Source organism: Lactuca virosa, chromosome 4 (genome assembly GCF_052849685.1).
Source record: "Lactuca virosa cultivar CGN04683 chromosome 4, Lactuca_virosa_CGN04683_v6, whole genome shotgun sequence".
NCBI classification, from domain to species: Eukaryota; Viridiplantae; Streptophyta; class Magnoliopsida; order Asterales; family Asteraceae; genus Lactuca; species Lactuca virosa.
Window position 1 is genome coordinate 417351364 of NC_136429.1, and position 12180 is coordinate 417363543.

A 12180-nucleotide genomic window follows, 5' to 3' on the forward strand; every position below is an offset into this window, starting at 1 on the left:
TAAAAAACATAAAACCGAGTTTTGGACATGTTGTGTAAATTTTTGCAAACTACAAGGACCAAATTTGAACTTTTAGGACTGATTTTGAAAAAAAATTTAACAGAGTTAACCATGAAAATCGTTAAATGGGCTAGAGTGGTAACTCTATGTCCAATTTGTGGCGAGAGCCAACAAAAAAATAATAATAGGGCTTTTCTAAAAAATGTGTGTTAATGTAGTGACTTTTATGGTATTTGCCCTTCTTATTAAAACCTTACACTTTGAAAAATCTACCCAATTAAATCCTTTTACTTTCATTTTTTTCCTTAATACCACATTATACTTGGATAATCTATTCAACTATAGCATTGCACTTTTAATTTTTACTTATTAAAACATTACACTTTGAAAGATCTACCCAATTATAGCATTGTACTTTTGATTTTATTTTTTCTTATTAAATTCTTACACGTTGAAAAATCTACCCAATTATATCATTTTACTTTCAATTTTTTTCCTTATTACAGCATCATACTTGGATAATCTGTCCAACTATAACATTATACTTTGAAAGATCTACCCAATTATAGCATTGTACTTTCAAGTATCAAGTTTTTCTTAATAAAACATTATACTCTGATAAATCTACCCAGATAGAATAGTGAAATTGCTTTTTATTTTATTGCATTTGGTATAACTGGAATAGGAAGAAATGAAAATAGGATGCTATGATAAACAAACAAACAAAAGTATGTTGCTGATTCATGTATATAACCTCATACATACATGTCATATGTTATAAGAGAGACGGGATACAAAGAAATTACCAGAGTATGTGTTTCATTCATTTCTCAGCATTTCTTTACTCCAAAACTAATTATTTTAATTTAACTTTTTTATGGGAAAAAAATTGAGGATGAATTAGGTTATAACAGTCTTTTCAAATTATCTATGAATAAAATGAAGAAAAATACACAAAACTTTGGTAATGAGGCACTCAGATCCATATATGCATACTAGTTGGACGCAGTTGCAGAAGCTCAAGATCCTGAATCAATTATGACATTAAGTATTTATTAACAGAAATCCATGGGAATGATGAGATAAAGTAGTTATACCTTACGAGGAAGACCTATCTAGAGACCAAATTATGAGTAGAGGTTGCTGAGAACAAAGTAACACGGGTTGGGATAATAAGTAGATTCCCTACATAGATACCAAATTAATCTCAATTAATAAATATTCACTCAGTTATCACGATGGTTGAAGAAAACAGAATCCAGATAGTAATCAATTATATGATCAAATCAGTTTTTTGACATGTAAAAACAACAAGATCAGAGCACAAAATAAAACTAGTTTGATACTTCCATCATCCACATATATAAAGTGATCAAAACATCTACATGTAACACAAACGTTGTCTCTAGGTACAATACTTGTATCTTTTTAGTTATAATTGTTGACTTTGGCTGAAAAACTACTTATCATTATAATAATTTCAAAATGGAAATCAATGTGACATGATGAATAAGAAAAACATAGAAAGTACCTTTTACAATAGTTCTTTTTGAGTTGTCTTTTCCGGGTCGCACCAGAGCTACTCAAAATTATCCCTAGAGGACGGTAGAGGAGACTCCTGCTGTGGGTGTAAACCCACACGACTCAAGAAGCAGTCCCAACCCACTAATATGCAGACCTTTCAACAAAAGAATGCTCTGAGGAAGATGACTTATGCTTGTACCTTTTACATCTAACTCTTTTAAACATTCCAAACCTCCAAGTTCATCAGGCAATTTCTCAACTAGAATACAATTGTAAAGATTGAAATAATTTAGACATGTCATCTCACAGATGCTATTCGGAATATCTTGTAAACATCAGCAACCCATTAAATTTAGATTCTCTAAGCATTCTAATTGGCCAATATCCTCTGGTAACTTCTCAAACAATGAACAATCATAAAGTTTGAGATATTTCAGACGTTTCAACATGCAAGTGCTATTCAGAAGATGTTTAATCTTTGTATGTGACAAATCTAGATTCTCTAAACATTCTAATTGGCCAAGAGCCTCTGGTAACTTCTCAAACAACGAACAAGAAATAAGTTTGAGACTTTTCAGGTGTTTCAACATGCAAATGTTATCCGGAAGATGTTTAATATTTGTATGTGACGAATCTAGATTCTCTAAACATTCTAATTGGCCAAGATCCTCAGGTAACGTCTCAAGCAACAAACAATAAGTAAGTTTGAGGGATTTCAAATGTTTAAACATATAAATGTTATCGGGGAGGTGTTTAATATGTGTAGACAACACAACTAGCTCCTCAGGACATTCTAACTGGTCAAGATCCTTGATCACCTCTAGAAAACTGCCTTTGAGTTCAAGCTTTCTTAAACGTTGTGACCCACAAACAGGGGCGGAGCCAGAACTTTTTTTAGGGTGTTCATCATAAATTAGTTTGAAAACACACACACACAAACATATATATATATATATATATATATATATATATATATATATATATATATATATATATATATATATATACTATATTATTGAACATATTGTCTATTTCTTGAAAATTAAGAGGTACAATACTTATTACCTCATGTACAATAGTATTAAGCTTACAATCTACATGGTATACTAATTACACGGTATACCTTATCTTGTTACCCTAGTCTCCTCTATGCACAACAGCCGCCATCAAACCAAATCTCATCTGTCTGTGTTTATCTCTTCACCCTCACGACGTCAAGTGTTCTTCCCTGACTCCGGCAACATCACACACCAGCAGCGCACCACCACCTATCTCCACCAAAGATGCAATCGATGCCCTGGAAGTCCACCTTTTCCGTCACCGTTGTCTGCCACTTCTACCTTCTGTCAAGACGAGTAGCCCTAACCCTATCCTGCCGCCACGATCAACCACCTTCTCGTATTATCGACGCCCTGGGAGTCCACCGTTTCGTTCGATTCTTAGCAAACCACAACGATCGGATACAAAATGTGCTGATAAGCTTTCCCCTTCTCAATATCGGTCTCGTAGGTACTTCTTCTGTTATGATTCTATTAGTTTTAGAGTATTCTATAGCTATCAAATATCAATACTTTTTGTCTTTCTGATTTGTGTTTCACTTTTTTAACAGAGGAAAATGTTGAGCTACCAACACAGTCATCAGACGTAACCTCTATGACTTCTAATTCTCATCAAATAGAAAAAACTGATTTTGTTTTCTTGTAGATTTATATCTGTGCTACAGTTTTCTGCAGGCATGAATTTTATTAGAAGCCAGAGGAGGTTGTTGTGACCATATTTGCCAAGGGAATTGCAGCTAACCGTGTGTCTATCAATTATGGGGAGCAAATAGTATATTGTCATTTTACTTCTCTTTTTAATTCTGATTTTTTTTCTACAACTTTCATATAGGAAAAAGTGGTTCTGATATTTGACTGAATTGACTCCTTGCTGTTTTTCCAGATAAGTGTAACTATCGATGTCCATGGGGAAGATTCTTACATTTTCCAGCCTCGCTTTTTTGGGAAGGTGATGCACATAAACTTGTTTTTCTTTAAAACAGTCAAACCAACAGATTATTTGACTGTTTGTTTCTTTTTTTCTTAATTATAATACAACTAATATGCATATTTTTTTGTGATAATTGACAGATAGTCCCTGCAAGGTGTAGATTTGAAGTTCTGTCAACCAAAGTTGAAATCCAGCTTGTAAAAGCGGAACCTATTCAGTGGACATCTCTTGAATATGGTAATAACAATTTGGTTGCACAAAGGAGCAATGTCTCTTCAGGTACCTCACTTTCAATTGTATATATGATAATCAAATACTTTTATGAAGGATAAAAGTGTTGTTTGGATAGATGATATTTCAAATATATATCCTTGAATCACAGACAAGTTGGTTAAATTAATGGATAACTGAAGAAAACTGGTTGCATAACATAGTCTACTAGGAATTCAAAAGATTACATGGCATTTTTACTTTAAATTATAACACTTATGTATAATATCTGGAAATTAACGGTATTACAGTTCATGTAATAATGGTAGCAATTACATTTTTTGGAAATTAATATTGTCACGTAGTCTTTTTAGTGGTTAACCCATTTAAGCTAAAAAGAAAGAGCCAGATAATTCGAAAAAGGACAAAAATAAGAAACAAGAGGTTAGTTTTGAGGTTAACTATTGTGTTGTGTAATGTAGGTAATCAAAGACCTGCATATCCTTCCTCCAAACCAACCAAAGACTGGGATAAGCTTGAAGCCCAAGTGAAAAAGGAGGTATACAATACACTTTTATTACACAAACACACATTCAATAACTCACTTAACTTTTGTGTTTTGTGTTTGTGTTTTCAGGAAAAAGATGAAAAACTGGATGGGGATGCAGCTCTTAACAAGTTCTTCCGTGATATTTACAAAGATGCAGATGATGATACAAGAAGGGCCATGAGGAAATCTTTTGTAAGAGCTCACTCATTTAATTCTTTATTTCATCTTTTTAATAATAGAATAAGTGGTTTATATAAATGAAAATGAAAATGGAACAATAGGTTGAGTCGAACGGGACAGTGCTGTCAACAAACTGGACAGAGGTGGAAGTAAATGAATCAAATGAAATATGTCCATCAATGGAATCTGATTTCCAAAATGCTTCCTGAAAAAAAGCCATAATTTGGAACAAGGTGAAAGTATGATCTTTTTTTTTCTTTCTATCTATAAGAAACCCCCTAACATGTTATTTGTTTTTGGTTTGTTGTTGATGGTTGTTGCCAGGTAATTTTTTAAAGGCTTCATTTTTATAGAGTGGGATAATCAGGTAACATATCCATTTCATTTGCTCATGTTGACTATCTTACCATTAGTAAGTTGCATCTAATGAAGAAGGTGATGCTTTTGTAGTTATTCCATGTACTACATTTGAAGTAAACGAATCAAATGAAATATGTCCATCAATGGAATCTAATTTCCAAAATGTTTTTTTTTTAAAAAATCCCTAATTTGGAACAAGGTGAAAGTACGTTTCATCCCTATGGTCTAAGGGCAAAATGGGTTATTTAGAAAAACTAACAGACTTGTAGTTAGATTTAACAATTCATCGACCAAAAAATCGTTATGAAACATCAAAAAAATGGCCAAACTTGTAAATATCAGCTATTCTCAGGGACCAAAAATGTAATTTACTCTATTCTATATTATTTCACTTACCAACATTTTCAACTTGTAGTTCACTCTAATACTTGATCATTTTTATAAAATAGTTGTAGCTTTGAATTTACGATGCATGGAGAGATTATATGGTGATCATGGTCTTGATGCCATGGAAACACTTGGAAGAAATCCATAAGCTTCATTTCTTGTTATGTTAATTGTCTCAAACAGAAACAAGATGAGTGGACAAAATGTAAATCAGATTTTAATAAAGTTTGGGCTGAAATATATGCAAAAAATCATTAAAAATCACTCGATCACCGAAGCTTCTATTTCAAGCAACAAGATTCCAAGAATCTCAACATAAAATGTAACTAAACTTTGCCACTACTTTCTTTCTTTTTATTAAATCATGGGTGTGAATTTTTATCTTTTAAAGACTTTTTTTTATTGTTTTGAAAAAAGCATTGGTGAGTGAGATCAAGGAAATAAAGGGAAAGAGTTAGAGAGATGAAGATATTCTTCTTTCGATTGCTGCTGGAAACCGATATTCCATCATGCCAAATCTTGAATTTGAATATTCTGATAACGATATTCATGAGGATGCATTTAAACTTATTAAATATTCATGTGAAGAGATTTGCACAACGAAAGAACAATCCAACAAAGTTTTGAATATTTGGACAACTTTCTTGGAAGCAATGCTTGGTGTCTAATCACGGGATGAATGCAGTGTGTTAGATTCAGAAAAGGGTATTTTGGTAAATGGAGATAGTACTTTGGTCAAAGAAGATGAGCTTCAAGTTCAAACAGAGAAAGAGGGTGGTAAGAAGAATATGAGGATCAATTTGGAAATAGTTTTAGTAACATGATATTTTTAGTATATATGCGATTAAATTAACTTGTGTCATTTTTTTAATTTCAATTTGGGGAATTGTTTTTGAAGGGCGTGAGGCGACTACTAGACCAAGTAATGCTACTGAAAATGGTCATGAAGCAAAATCAAATATTCATGAGGTTCCTGTGTCACAGGTAAAACTTTATATCACCCATTTTTTTTATCTATGTTATTTGTAATTAAAATTTCATTTATACAAACAGCTAGATGAATAATTTTTGGGGAAATTTATGAGAAATCATTTTGTTTTTGGAAGTTTTGCTGTTTTACCACTTATGGTGATATATATTTTTCCAACTTCACCGTTTTCTTGCTTGTATCAGGTTTCAAAAGTAATTGTTACATAATTTTGTTTAAAAAAATATAATTTTCCTTACTTTGTCGTTCATTCTGTGTTAAGTTAAAAAAAATATTTTATTTACAAATTACAGCACATAGATAGTGGTATAAGATGTACAAGAATGGGAAATGGAAATCCTGGTGAGTCATCAAAAGTGGAGAAAGAAGAGGGACAATTATCACCCAATCATGATTCAGATGAGGTCAATTTTTCAACCTATAAAGACAATGAGAATGAGAATGGGACATATAAAGGGGAAATGGAAGTAGATTGTGATGATGAAGAAAGTGATGTTGTTTCCGGTGGCGGTGATGACATCTCTGGCGATGAATCCGGCGGTTCCAGGGAGGAGGAGGAGGAGGAATGTAAACCGGAAAGTAAAGGAGAAGGGAATGGAATTGAGAATTCTGTGTATTTATTGAAAGAAACTCTTTGCCGCCCGGCGCTTAGCGCGGGTAAACGGCTAGTATATATATATATATATATATATATATATATATATATATATATATATATATATATATATATATATTGATGAGTTTTTGAGCAAAACAACAATCCTATGGTGCACATGCAAAACCCTAAAGCTTTGGATCTAGGTTTCTCTATTGTACATACAAATTTATCCACACCTTACAAACCCTAGATCTAGCATACAAAATTTGAAAATAACAATTAAAACAAGTTTAGATGATTACCTTTCACAAGTAGCAAGAATCTTCAACTTCAAGAGCTTAGTATCATAATTGTAATACCTCTAATTGCTTACAAACACCAAGGCAAGAAGATGATCTTGAAGAGAGGGAATGGAGGCTCCAAATTCGGCTCTAGAATTCTTGGGAATAAGTGGTAGCCGAAATTGGGTGCCCTAGGGTCCTTTATATAGGTGTGCTGCTAGGGTTTCAATCAAAACCCTAATTGGATAGCTTAGGCCTTAAGCAGTCCAAAGAACCTTCTGGAATAAGGCCATGGACGAAATCATAGTGGGCTTCCACTCTAATTTTCGACCCCTCATATCCATAAGGGTCTACAGCCCAAATCCAACTATCTTATAATTGGCAATACCAGTCCCCTTTATTTAATTAATCTCTTTTAGCCACAAAATTAATTCTTAATTAATTCTTGACCAATATTAATCAAACAATATGATTTCTCCTTTAATATATTATTCTTATAATATATTAATAAACCATAATATCCTCTCTCTCCATTAATCATCAATTCAAGTTGCTTTAGTGAAGGCAACACAAAATGACCATGCTACAACCGGGTCAAGTACATACCAAATATAGTTATGGACTTAGACACTAATCCAATATATATATATATATATATATATATATATATATATATATATATATATATATATATATATATATATATATATATATATATATATATATATATATATATATATATATATATGGCCAGTCCGTTGATTTTGAGGACCCCGAACGAAAACTAAAATTGAGCCCCTCTAAATGTAATTTTTTTATATAAGCAAAATAAATTGAAGGGAGTGAGTTGTAACATGAGAAAACTTAAAAAGTAACTAAATTAATTAAAATGTCTGTTGATTTTGAAGACACTATGCAAACACTAAAATTGGGCCCCTCTAAATACAACCTATGAGTGAGTTGTAACATGAGAAAACTTAAAAAGTAACTAAAATAAAAATAATAAGAAAAATAAAATTTTATAAAAATTGAGGGGCATAATATATAAATTTGTAAAACTGATTTGTTAAAAAAGTTAGAAGATAGGTTAAATTGTGAAAATGAGAGTATAAATAAGTGGTTAAAAGTGTAACTTGGAGTTATGATTTAAAAGAAGTGGTAAAATTAAATGCATCGAATGTTCAAAAATTTGTCGTCAAATAGGCTCGAACCTAGGTATCTTGGAAGTGGACGACTGCCTCTGCCAGCTGAGCTAAAGGACTTTTATGTTAGCAATTGCACATATTGATATATATTAAGTAGTAAACAATATATATAAAAAGGGAATTTGAGGGTGGGCCTGGGGCCACCCTGGCTCTCATGTGGCTCCGCTCATGCCCAGAAATGCTTTGTGAAAACGTCTAAAGGTTTGTGCAAGCACACATACCTATAGAAAAAAGCATCTCAAGATTTCTAGTTAATGAGCGTCGATCTTCTTTCTAAACATAGTCAAACCAAAACGTTGGCATGTTATTGTGAGGGTGAAGCGGGCATCTTTCTATAGACTCTACACACAGATGTAGCTCAGCTAAAGGACCAACCACAAGTGATTCATCCACACTATGAGAAGTACAACTCTTTATTTGAATCTTGAAAGAGCTAGACTTCAAACAACCACTTAAGTCTACATGGACAAGCTTTTTCAGACATCCAGTGGGAGTGTGAAGTTCTACCAATTTACGACATTCTTTAAGATCTAACTTTTTGAGATTTAGAGTCATCCCAAGGTCAAAAGGTCCTCAAATTTGAATGAATAATTTTAAGTGCGGCGAGGTTTTGACATTCATTGGCCATGAGAAGTTCTTCCAAACAGTAAGACTTTTGAAGATCTAACTTCTCAAGATTCGGAGTCATCCCAATGTCAAGGGTCCTTAACTTTGAATTAGTGAGTAGTAAGCATCTTAGATTTAGACATCTTTCAGGCAAGTGAAGTTTTTCCAAATCTTTGCATTCAACAAGAATCAACTCTTCAAGATTTGGAGCTAGCCCACGGTTAAGGGTCATCAACCTTGAACGACTAAGAGTCGTAACCCACTCATTTTATGCATCACAGGTAGCGGATGTTAGGCTGTCGAAGTCTAGTTAGGATACTGAGTAGAATAAAGAGATGTGTTTGTAATAAGTAGTTTCAGGACCTTTTATCATTTACGCTGTAATGTATGTTTGGCTATGAACTTAAGACATCCTCAAGGTTTTAATAAAATAACTTTTGTTATCTTAAAAATGCTTTATTTAACTGGGAATTTTCCACATCTCACTTTAATAAGTGTAAAGAAAATGTTTTAATTGCTTCTGAAAAATGGGGATGTCATATATAGTCGGAAGTATCTTTACCTTGGGGAGGAAGGTATAAGTTTTGGTACTCTTTTCTTGGGATGGAGCATATGTCCGACAACTGTTCATTGGGAAGGACTGCAAAGTTGTACCTTTTGTCTTGGGAAGGAGCATATCGAATGGCTGAAGTTGCGCGTGAATGGATGAGGTTGGACTTAAATGGCTGAGGCTGGACATGTCATGCCGATGTTGGACTTGAATGGCCGAAGCTGGATTTGAATGACCGAACTTGAATGAATAACTGAACCATGTTTTCCTGTATCCGTAAAAAGATGTATATATCATCACATATTTAAACGGGGAGTTCTTGATAGCATCTAAAATGAAAGTTGATAAAATCTTCTGTATCTTATTCCACCAATCTCAATGGTATTTATAATACAAGAATGGTTGACCTAATCTAAGTTAGGAAAATATTTACAAAATAATTTCATCATTATACAAAATATACGGTTAATATAAAATATATGACTAATATAAACCAATGAACATCCAAAAGCTCTCCAAATACTGATAGATTTATGCTCATAATTGCTTGAAAATGCATAAGAGTCCTTATATATTATGAAATATAGATGTAATGATAGAAATAAGCAAGAGAAGTAATCATCCAACAATTGTAGCAACGAAGTCTAATATTTATGGAGGAACATAGCAACATAATTTACCATCTTCTTCAAACAAATGAAGTTGATGGAAGTGATATAAGTTATAATCAAAACCGAAAAGAACAAACTTCTACAATACAATATAGCACAAATAAACATAACAAACAAATCCAATCAATTAGCATACAACATGTGAATCACAAAAATAAATATGAAAGTCCGATCAAATTGACATACATAGTGGTTATAAAAACCTAAAATGACATGGTACAAAAACCAACATTCGATACTTTTGTAAATGAAAAATAAGGACTACAAAACAATAATTTCAAAGGCTAAACCTTATCATAGTGGTTATAAAAACCCAAAATGACATGGTACAAAAGTCAACTTTGGATACTTTTGTAAATGAAAAATAAGAACTACTAAACAATAATTTCAAAGGCTAAGCCTAGTTTGCTACAAGTGGTTTTAAAAAATCAACATCACCCGTGGTTTGATAATTAGGGTATGAATTTTAGATAAACATTAAGGGCTTGTTTGATAACCCTCTTACTGAGTCCAGTAAGAGGTCACCTTTGACCTGGTAAGATTCAGGGTGTTTGATATTATCACTGGAAAGCTCTTACTCTGTGACAACCCATTATTTTCTAGCTTTTGAAGTCAACAAAAGTTAACCCAAGGTCAACAAAAGTCAAACAAGGTAAATAACAGTCAATTTTTGTTGCTTTGTTAAATTATTCAGGATAAACTAATGATTTTTGATAAGAATAAACCGTTAATAAAAAGTGTGCAAAAGTTAAAGGAAAAAGGCCATGAACCGAGAAATCTCGCATAGGGAACCTCCCCACCGAAAACCCTCGCATGAAGCCTTCTCCTCGGACCGCAAACCTCGGACAGCAAACCTTGTTTTTGGTCGTAAACTCTTCGGACCGAAAACCTCGCAGCCTTATCCTCTTCTGACCACAAATGCCTAGACCGCCTCCGGACCGCAAACCCCTTCGGACCGTGAACGCCTTCAGTCTTATCTTCCCCGGTTTGTGTTCTCGGCTGAAAACTCACTTGTATATATATAAGTTACTCGAAAATCTACCTCATTCTTACATCCTTCAACCGAAAACACTCTTTTCTCTCAAGTATCTTGCGAAGATCATTTGAATCTTCATAAGTTCATACCGATTTCTTCAAGTATTCATAACATCTTTTGATACACCTTCCAACCTTGTTAATTCATACCCAAAAACACCTTCCAATCTCCTTATATTGGGCCGAAAACACTCACATCTTCTTGATTACACCAAAACACCTATAAACTCTCAAGGTTGTTAAAATACAAAAGGCTCATATTACGTAATTTACATGTATATAAACTATAATGGGTATAGTTTATGTAATTTATGGACTACTTTACTAAGTAAGGGAAAATGATATGAAAACACACATATAAATTATAATAGGTATAATTTATGGGTCAATTCACAATATCAATCATCTTAAACTTATATATGGAAGAATTTCATCTTTATTTGTTAAAAGGTCTTTCCACTGCATTACTCGTAATTTCGTTGAAACAATAAATTTGTGAGACACTTCGTGGTGTACTTACCTAAGTACGACCTTAAGTCCTGACTTATTAACCAGAATCTCCTGGAGGGAGAGCGTGAATTTGTGTATAGATCTATACGGGACTGACAATCCCGCACCTGAACTGTTCGCTACAGTTAGGCCGGCAGGCCTAAGGTGACAAATGTCATATCATTCCGACGCCTGTAGAACGTCGCATCAGGCATATCAGTCATATAGTATGGTTATAAGAACTCACATGGATAAAACAACGATTATTTTACATAGTAATATACTTATTTTAAAATAGTAAAACAAGGTATTTACATCATATCTATTTTACAGGCCAAATATACCTTCAGTTAGTTTTAATTATGAATAAAACTACATATCATGAAATTAATTATGGCAATTATACTTATACCTTTTTGGTTTTGGAATGTTTAAAACCATAAATCGGTATTATGGAAAATATAAGATTTTCCCGGATCAATATCATTATTTTACAAGTAAACAGTTTACAGTTCGACTTTCTGAAAGTAAACACAACTGCTTATCGAAATCAATGT

At 33.0% G+C, this 12180-nt stretch overlaps 1 pseudogene across 1 annotated transcript; it reads left to right on the forward strand.

The window, feature by feature from the left end:
* The first annotated feature begins 1819 nt into the window (after nt 1-1819).
* LOC145106550 (protein SGT1 homolog A-like) lies at nt 1820-7087 on the forward strand (annotated as a pseudogene). Its single transcript, XR_013707595.1, has 12 exons — nt 1820-1915; nt 2666-3029; nt 3134-3168; nt 3229-3354; nt 3466-3531; nt 3654-3792; nt 4206-4282; nt 4361-4465; nt 4555-4686; nt 4778-5977; nt 6099-6184; nt 6482-7087. The product of XR_013707595.1 is annotated as a protein SGT1 homolog A-like (transcript).
* Nucleotides 7088-12180: the final 5093 nt, after the last annotated feature.